Source organism: Tenebrio molitor, chromosome 8 (genome assembly GCF_963966145.1).
Source record: "Tenebrio molitor chromosome 8, icTenMoli1.1, whole genome shotgun sequence".
NCBI lineage: Eukaryota > Metazoa > Arthropoda > Insecta > Coleoptera > Tenebrionidae > Tenebrio > Tenebrio molitor.
Window position 1 is genome coordinate 11,929,398 of NC_091053.1, and position 8,983 is coordinate 11,938,380.

Sequence of the window (8,983 nt, forward strand, 5' to 3'; positions counted from 1 at the left end):
AACTTCAAAATAAATGTAGTCTTTTAGTTTCATAAATAAATTACTTTAAATTAAAATAAATAAAAAAAAGCCAGGATATCCAGCTGGCTGTGTCTTATTTTGCACCTACCACAAGCCAGTAGATGGCGTCGGGGCACAAAAAACTCTGGGAGTTTGCGTTCTATAGGTTTACTGTGTTGTCTATGGTTAGGCCAAACTAATGTCTAACAAGTTGCATATCTGACTAGTTTCTGTATACCTAGTTGCCCATTTTTTTTTCAATTTGATTTAAATTGATACTTATTTAAAAAAAAATAAAAACGACTAATTAAGTATTAAACATTTTAATACAAATTCTAACATATACAACAAATTAGTAGTTCATTAAACGAGTTTGTGTGTAAATTGGGATTTTTGGGCATGAGTGGGCTAGTTTAAAAGACGAGTGAAACTGAATTCAATGGTAAATCTAGTTCAATAATTTGATTTTGCGTTAACTTTTAAAATTTCTGGAGATAATTTTAGAATCGTGCAAAAGATTTTTTAATTTTGAAATTGTTTTTCGCTGATATCGGTCCATATAATAAATGTTTCTACCTTTTGAAGTACGACTACTAACTTTCTTGCATTCAAGTACTTGCAACACACTAGAAGATTTTGTTGGGTGTCTATTTTGGGCCTTGGGCATAACAGGAAGGATTAGATTTCTCTACAGTGCGATTTCCAGTAATCGTAGAATTTTCAATTTGTTCAGCTGGTCTAACATTGTTTATTGAAGTTTGTTTGTCTTCACGAAGAAAAATCGATGGCAGGGCGTATTTATGGAGTTTTGTTTTTTCAATAAAAAAATTGTTGCTAAAATGTTTCTCGCAAATAAAGGCATAATCTGTTTTGAAGGGTGGTGCAACATTTACCTAAAGCTCGTTTCCTTTGTTCTTCTAATTTTGGAAGTTTAAAATGTTTATTTTTTATCGCCGATCTTGTTGTTTACAAAGCATTTATGTTTAATTTTTCCCATATCCAAATAAATAAAATAAAAATTACGATCTGAAAAACCATATTTCGTACTTTTTCAAAAAGAAAAAGATAACTTACCAAATAAAAAGATAACGAAAAATTATCATCTCAAGATACTGGTTTGGAGTAATTTATTTTGTAGAACAATTTATAAAATTTATTGACTAAACCTTGACAGAAATTAGAAAATTCAAAATTACTGATGACATTATTAATTAATATTCAAATCAACCTTCTTTTTAAACGGAAATTCCCGATCGGATTAACGAGTAAATTCGGTAATTTAGTTTGGCCTAACTAAGGTAACTAGATCAACACACTAATATCTATTCACTTTGATTGTGACCACAACGAAAAACATAGGGGAGAGAGGGGTAAAATGATCCTATCAGGTGAAATGATCCCTCTCAATGACGACAGAATGGTTAGCGCAATCTAGCGGAAATTGATTACAACATCACTTACAGATGCAGTTGCAGTCAGGGCACCCAGTATTGTTCCAAAGCTAGCACGCATAGCGTCAGCAGAGTGAAGTATTTATTTTTTGTGACATTGATATAAGGCCAACCGGCTTTTGTTACCATTGTAAGTACACTTACTGCGACGTAGTTGTAAAATTGCATTCATTTGTGATTAGAGCATTTTGTAAACTTTCGATATACTGCAATATCATCACATTTTTTCGCAAATTTAACCTAAAAAAAAATAAGTAAATGTGAGACATGCGGTGTGGGGTAAAATGATCCTGCATAGTAGGGTGTAAAATGATCCCGGGGATCATTTTACCCTCCTCAACGATTTCTAAGTAAATAAGTTTTGTTTCAGTCTACACAATGCCTCGTACGTATATACGAAAGACCACAAGGCAAAATTGGTCAGAGCGGAGCATGGAAAGTGCAATTAACGCAGTCAAGAACCAAGGAATGCCAATAAAAACCGCTAGCAGAAATTTTGGAGTTCCTGTAATGTCCTTAAAACGTCGAGTGAGGAGTAGGAATGTTATTACTAACACTCACAAAAAAATATTGGGCAGCAGAAAGACAGTCTTCTCTGCTGAACAGGAAGAAGAATTGGTAAATTACATTTTGGACATGGAAGTGAGAATGTATGGTTTAACTACCCATGATGTTCGAAGTTTAGCATATCAACTTGCTGAACGAAATGGTATTGCTAATCACCCATTTTCACTTGAAAATAAAATTGCTGGTCGAGACTGGTTATTTGGTTTCCAAAAGAGACATCCTGGATTATCACTGCGTGTCCCAGAAGCAACATCGGTTGCTCGAGCAAAAGCTTTTAATAAACCGGTTGTTTCAAAATTCTTTGATTTATTAAAAGCTGAATACCAAAAGCACAACTATCCAGCTCATAGAATATACAATGTGGACGAAACTTCATTGTCCACCGTTCCCGGACGCAATTCGAAAACTTTTGCAAAAAAAGGTCGCAAGCAAGTTGGCCGTGTTACTTCCGCAGAACGTGGACAATCATCAACTGCAGTGATATGTATGTCAGCTGGTGGCATGTTTCTTCCACCAATGATTATTTTTAGTAGAAAGAGAATGAAACCTGAATTAAAAGATGGAGCTCCTCCAGGTACCATCTTTGCATGCAATGAATCTGGCTGGATGAAAGAAGAAGTGTTTTCCTTATGGTTTGAACATTTTTTGTCTTTTGCAAAACCTTCGCCAGAAGATCCAGTTCTTCTAATTTTAGATGGGCATCTGTCCCATACAAAAAATTTAAATGTCATCGTTAAAGCAAAGGACAATTTTGTTTCTATCTTATGTTTACCTCCACACTGTACGCACAAGCTCCAGCCACTAGATGTAGGAATTATGTTTCCACTTAGTACAGCTGTAGATCATGCACTTGAAAGATGGCTAAACAACAACCCTGGCAGGACTATAACAACCTTTCAAATAAGTAAAATTTTTTGTGAGGGATATCTAAAGGCTTGCACTCCAGCCAATGCGATTAATGCATTTAAAAAAACAGGGATTGTGCCTTACAACAGTGGTATTTTTAATGATTTAGATTTTATAGCGGCTGAAACCACGGATGAAAAAGAAACAACTGAGATTGAGTTATCTGAAAATGTTGAAGCAAATGCCACTGATTTAGGTGAAGCCAGTACAAGTAACACTAGTCCAAATAAGACTGAGGATGTTGAAATTGATAAGACTCACGATACGTCGTTTACCAAAGCCGGTCCTATCACACTTAGGCCCTTACCTAAAATAAGTGGACCCCGAGCACAGAGGAAAAGGAAATCTGTAGGTACCGTATTGTTAACCAGTACGCCTTACAAAGATAATTTAACAGAAGAAAAAAAACAAAAAGCTGCTAAGGAAGAAACAAGAAAAAACAAGAAAGGAAAATGCAACCCAAAAAAATCAAAAAAAGGGCCTCCCAAAAAGCTTGCAGAAAGTAGCAGCGAAGAATCAGAACAGGAAAATGGTGCACTCTGTATTTATTGTTCTGAACCCTATGGAAATTCTATCGAAGGCGAAGGGTGGATACAATGCTCACGGTGTCGTCAATGGGCTCATGACGCTTGTGCAGGAATAGATGAAAACGCCTGGGATGACTTCATCTGCGACCTTTGTCTAACAAATTCATCTCATAATGCTAATTCATCCAAACGCCTATTAAAATTTTGAAGATTTGGTATTTTTTTAACTTTTGTTCATCCAATATAACTTTTTTGTGCATTTATTAGTGTGGGATCATTTTACCCAAACCTGTGTACAAAATGATCCTTTTGCAACTACCCAATTATTTATACATATATATAAATTCAGAAGCTTGAAGGCGCCAATAAAAATATTTTTGAGTAGCTAAATGATGGATAAAAGCGATGTATATAGTTACGCACAAATTCACTCAACACGTTAAGAAAAATCAATTTTTCTTTCTTAGAGGGATTATTTTACCCCTCTCTCCCCTAGTAGGCGCTGTTTAGCTGTGTGCTGCATACGTTTTACACTAAATATTTATATGGTGTGAACATGATGTGACAATGTCAGAATTGTCAAAACTTGACGATGGTAGTAAAGCAATGATTTTAATGTATTTATCAATATTAATAACGGAAATCAATATTTGAAGTAGGAGAAACTAAAAACGTCTGTCTGATTCTGTGATCACGTCTGTTGAAAAGTAGGGTTATATCCAGGTACAGATTATTTAACGTAAAAACTTGGATATCACCTCATGCAATTCTCGATATTAATGAAGAACGAAGGAAATGGTCATTTGGCAGTAAGACAAACGCGAAAAACGCCTGAGGATTACTAAAAGTAATCAGAACTTTCAATTAGCATTGATTAATACAAATATTTTCAGATAAAAACTAATCAGACAGAAAGTTAAAAAAACGATTTACAGGAGATGAAAAGGCAGAAGGTATCAAACTACAACACTTACTAGCGAAAATGTATAACAAAAAAGCACGAATAGAGTTAACTTTATTGGTGATGTTCGTCTTGTCGAGTTGTTTTCCCATTGGCTTCAATAAATGTTTCGAAACAAGTCAATATTAACCGTTTGGTCCCAACTTTGAGAAGACGACGTGGCATTTTCTTTTTGAATTCTAAAATTTTGTACCAAAACTCAATTTTATAGATATGCGCACAGTGTACGTCGAAAAACGTTTGCGCAAGTCGTTCTCCGTTCTGTCTTCTGTGAGCATGACGTTTCTGTCAAAATGGCGCCTCCGAGATTTGCCAACTGCGACTGGATTTAGTGTTATCTAAAATTCCCTATCAATAACCTAGCAACTGAAAAGTTACTAGCGAGTGGTCACAATCAAAATGAATAGATAATATGTACGTATAAAGGTACCGCCATCAGTGATTTTTTATGCCTGTCCTTGTCGCACAATCCACTCAAACTGGAGATAAAAAAAACACCATCTAAAAATGATTTGACGTAATTTGACAAAAACTAGTGTCATTATTCTGCTGCATATTTAATAATTCTAGTTCAAGATTCATCTAACTTATTATTTCGTTACAGTTTTCGTTTGTGTTTAAGTATTGTCATTTATTTCTTTGTTTTCGTTACATCTTTTAACTTGGTTCAGTTACTTGCGTTTATTTTAATACTTTAACATGGTCAGTAACAAGTGTTGTGTTAGCGGCTGTTCAAGTTCTAAAAAAATGGATTTAAATTCTTTTAAAAAAACGGTAAGACACCTGTTACATATACTTATATACAGTAACAAGCAAAAACAGAGTACGGAGGGAACAGTGGCTAAAATAATTTAGACTGTCTGTGAGTTCGTGCTCCAACCGTGAACTACAAATCTGCTGTGTAAGTATCTACATACATAATAAAGTAAAGATTTAGTTTTTCTTATGTTAGGTGATATAGGTATGTGGCTATAGTATACTTAATATTATTTTAATTTGCAGAAACATTTAGTAAAGATGACTTCTTTTGGGCTGAAAATTTTCAGCGATTGAAACCTGAAAGATCCGCAAAATGTGACAGTAAAAATATGGGAATGAGAAGAGCAGTTCAAAATATATTTTGGTATTGTATTTTTAAACGATTAAAAATTTGGTAACTTGTTTGGATTTTATTAGTGGTGTTTTTGTAAATTTTAATTAAAAAGATATCTGCAACCAGTAAAACATCACAGACCAATAACGAATTAATGTTTAATTGTCTGTGTAAAACATTTCAGTTAAAAAAAATTGATTAATAATGGGCGACATAACCTAACATATTTTTGACATTGTAGTAATGCCATTATTTAATTTAAAAAATCCCCAAAACTATTGTCTTCCTTATTTCACTTGTAAAATTTGCATTTGATATCTTTATCTTACAATCCACTCTTGCGAGGAATGGAATGGCGGTACCTCTATACGTAGTGTGTTGATCTAGTACCTTAGGCCTAACGCTAGAGCAGCGCTAGTGTTGTCAGTGTCTCCCATGGATTTATTGTGTCTCCCATGTTTTATACGGGTTTTGAAAGTCTTAATTCTGTTGATGGTCTGTGCCACCTTTTCCTTTTTCCACGACCTGCTGTATAATAACCGGCCTGTTCATTTCATTAAAAAAACATTGCGAAAATGTTTCCGAGAAAGAGCCAATTTTCGCCGATGAGGGCGCCACAGTACGGGCGCTTCTGAAGAATAAAAATGCGGAAAAATAGGTTTAGACATGATTTTAGAGTTAAGATTGAGCACAGTAAGTTCATATTTTCTTTCTAAAACAATACTGAATACAATTGTGTTGTTGATTTTAAATTCGAATGTCATTTGAACGAGAAAAACCATGGATTTAGAAAAACTCTCGGTGACAAAAACTTAAGATGAATAATATCCCCAAAAAGCGCCCGTACACTAGCGCTCTGCGGGGATCACTCAAATTACACTTTTGAACAGGCCGGTTATAATACAGCAGGTCGTGCCTTTTTCTTTTTAACATATTTATAACGGGTGACTATTAAAATTTTCACTTAGGGTTGGCTATGGATCATTCTTTGTTTTCCGTTGCACCTTAGACACTAACAAGTTTGACATTTCAATAAATGTTTTTTCTCTTAATTTGGTTATGTTTCAATTGTAGTGACTGACATTTATCGTTCGTTCTTGCGTGTGTCTAAAGTAACAGAAAAAATAAAAACTCGTTCAAAGCCAACTCTAAGTGAAAATTTTAATAGTCACCCGTTACTTACTATCCCACCTCCACCCGGCGGCACGGCAATTTTGCCGGAGTACATACACTATTACGGATATTACTATCAAGTAATAGTGCAGTGCTTATCAACATAATTACCGGCGTCTTGCCTCCGCATTTTGACTTTGTTGTGTATTATGTTCTGTGTCAATGTTAAGGAACTTCCTCACGATGTGACATGAGTATAATAATATAACTTTTTGAATTTCAACTACCAATGTGTTATCTAAATCCAGAATTTTTAAATTTTTAAAAAGAGATTGCGGTACTATTCCCGTTGCTGAAATTACAAGTGGTAAAATCGAAATTTTTTCTAAACACCAAAGATTTCTCATAGCAACGGACAGCTCTAAATATTTATTAATTTTTGTGTTATATGTCTGTGTTATATTATGTGAATTTGGAACAGCTATATCTAAAAGATATGCTTGCTTTTGTTGTTTATTTAAAATTATAATGTCTGGTCTGTTATGCTTAATATGAATGTCAGTTAAAATTGTTCTATCAAAATATAACTTGTAACTGTCATTTTCCAAACAACTTTCTGGTGTATAACTATAATGTGGTTGTGTATTCTTTAATAAATTAAATTTAACAGCTAAATTCATGTGTATAATTTTAGCGAATATATCGTGTCGTTTTTTATATTCGCTTTGAGCCAAAACGGTGCAAGAAGAAATAATGTGTTCAATTGTTTCCCCTTCAGTTCCGCAAATCCTACATTTATCAATTATCGATTGTAAACCGCATATGTGTTTTTTATAATTTCTTGTATTTATAACATGATCTTGTATTGCCCTCCGTCTCAGTCTCAGGGTGAATATTTGATTTCTTAAGCCATGCATGAGATGCCTGAATATTAACTTCTGGTTGTTCCAGTTCTTTAAAGTATCTCCCATGTAAAGACTTCTGTTTTATATTTGCTATTGTGTCAGGTATATTTGGCTTAACAATGTCTGAAATTATATTATCACTTAAATTTAAAGGTGTGTAGCCTTTATCGGCTGAAACCAAAGCATTGAAAAAGGTGTTATCACGAGCTCTATTGAGGAAATAATTTTTTAGTGAAGCAATTTGATTTTTTAGCAGTATTTCTAGATTTGAAAAACCCCTACCACCGTTTTCGCGTGGTAAATTAAATCTTTCAATAGCAGATTTAGGATGGTGTTTACTAAATTTTGTAAAAAGAACTCTAGTTTTAATGTTTATGTTCTGTAAATTAGTTTTGGACCATTTTATAACACCGAAAGAATAGGTCAGTAATGGAACAGCATATGTATTAACTGCTTTAATTAAATTATTACCGTTTAATTTTGATTTTAAAATAGATTTAATTCTTAAATAAAATTGCTTTTCTAAATTTTCTTTTATAATTGAGTGTTGAATATGATTTGATTGATTAATACCTAAATATTTATAAAATTCTCCTTTATTTAAATTTTTAATGATTTCTCCTTCTTGAGTTATATATTCTAAATGTTCGTAATGACCGCGACATATTGATTGCATTTTACACTTATCAATACCAAAACTCATCCCAGTATCATTTGAGAAATTTTCAGTTATTGTTAGTAAAGATAAAATGTGATTCTTTTTTGATGCATAAAGTTTTATGTCATCCATATAGAGAAGGTGATTTAATTTGGATAGTGTGATATTATTAAGTCTAATATTGAAACCATATCCAGTGCTATTTAATAGATTTGTCAAAGGATTAATGGCTAGACAAAACCATAAAGGACTTAAAGAATCTCCTTGATAAATCCCCTGTTTAATTTTAATAGGCTCGGATTTTAATTTAGTATTGTTTATTGATAAATTTAAAGTAGTTCTCCAAAATGTCATAACATGAGATAAAAAGTTAATCAAATCCAAATTAATTTCATAAATTTTAAGAATTTTAATTAACCATGAATGTGGTACTGAATCATAGGCTTTTTTGTAGTCTATGAATGCGGTATAAATATTTCTATTATTTTTTCTAGCTTGTTCCATTATTACCGTATCTATTATGAGTTGTTCTTTACAACCAAAACACTCTTTAACACAACCTTTTTGTTCTTCATTAAGTATATTTAATTTTTGACAATGGTCGTAAATTATTACTTTAATGCAAGATGTCATAATTTTATAAATTGTAGGCAGACATGTGATTGGCCTATATTTTGATGGATTTTTAGTATCGGAATCTTTCGGTTTCAGATACTTTAAAAAAAAATTTGTTACCCAGTCTAGGACTGGTTTACAAATCTATGAGGGGCATGATGACCAACTCAATAGACCGGGACCAATG

The 8,983-nt window shown here is 33.1% G+C and overlaps 3 long non-coding RNA genes across 3 annotated transcripts; all 3 read left to right on the plus strand.

Annotated features, from left to right (window-relative positions):
- The first annotated feature begins 1,355 nt into the window (after nt 1–1,355).
- LOC138136695 (uncharacterized) lies at nt 1,356–3,714 on the plus strand. The gene is made up of 2 exons (XR_011161393.1): nt 1,356–1,581; nt 1,822–3,714. It is a non-coding gene; the product is annotated as an uncharacterized lncRNA (long non-coding RNA).
- A 236-nt stretch (nt 3,715–3,950) lies between these two features.
- LOC138136696 (uncharacterized) lies at nt 3,951–7,263 on the plus strand. Its single transcript, XR_011161394.1, has 2 exons — nt 3,951–4,826; nt 6,580–7,263. It is a non-coding gene; the product is annotated as an uncharacterized lncRNA (long non-coding RNA).
- On the plus strand, nt 4,893–5,573 carry LOC138136697 (uncharacterized). The gene is made up of 2 exons (XR_011161395.1): nt 4,893–5,313; nt 5,415–5,573. It is a non-coding gene; the product is annotated as an uncharacterized lncRNA (long non-coding RNA).
- Nucleotides 7,264–8,983: the final 1,720 nt, after the last annotated feature.